Here is a 987-nt window from a genome sequence, read left to right as displayed (position 1 = left end):
TGAAGCATTGGAAAAAATGAGAGAAACTTATTCACTCATTTGTGAGTTTACCCAACTCTACTGTGTGCCTATGCTGTGCCAGGCATTGTTCCCAGCAGGGAAGAATAATGCAGGGTCTACGTCCATACATTCCAGATGAGCTGGGTGAGCTCACCCTGGGAGAGAATGTTGATGGAGAAGAGTTTGGAAACTCAGCATTAGGTCCTGTACCCTCCAGACCCCTGGGAGAAGTGGAGGGCCCAGCCAACACAGGCATAAGAAGCAGTTAAGAAGTAAGCAGTAAAGGAGGAGTGCCGGAAGCCGGTCCATCCTTGCTGCTTGACACAGTCACTGCAGGGAAGAAACATCTGCACAGCATATGTTTCAAGGGACTTGTCGTATATGGCATACTGTTCTTAATATGTTTGCTCCCCTTCTTAGCGCTATATGTTTTAACCAAGGTCACCTCTCCAAGAAAGGTTGTTTCCCCAGGTGGGGATATTTCCCTGGAGTTAGGAATTAACAGGACTAAGGAAGGGAATAAATCAGTAAAACCCATTAATTAAGTGCCACATGGGTAGTTAATCACCTTAACTATGAACAATCACGCTTAAGCTACATAATCTTTACTTAGGATAATCTCCTTCAGTTACTTTCTTGTAGCTTAACAGAACAATTGAGTAGTGACCTTGGAATGGAGATAACAAATGCCCTAACCTTTGAAATAGAATGGATAGGATTAAAATCAAATGGTATAAATACAGATGTAACAGGACAATTATCTATCTATCTATCTATCTATCTATCTATCTATCTATCAATCTACACTAATAAAAGAGAAACATGCAAATTAACCATCACTCCACCACTCCACTACACCCACAAGCCATGCCCACCAGCCAATCAGGAGCGAGTATGCAAATTAACCCAACTAAGATGGCGGCGGCCACGGAGCTGGAGCGAGCAGGAGACTTGGGTTGCCCCCGCGATGGAGGAAGCCAAGCTTCC

Source organism: Myotis lucifugus, unplaced genomic scaffold (assembly GCF_000147115.1).
Source record: "Myotis lucifugus unplaced genomic scaffold, Myoluc2.0 scaffold_124, whole genome shotgun sequence".
In the NCBI taxonomy this organism is placed as follows: domain Eukaryota; kingdom Metazoa; phylum Chordata; class Mammalia; order Chiroptera; family Vespertilionidae; genus Myotis; species Myotis lucifugus.
Note: the sequence above shows the minus strand (reverse complement) of the source record.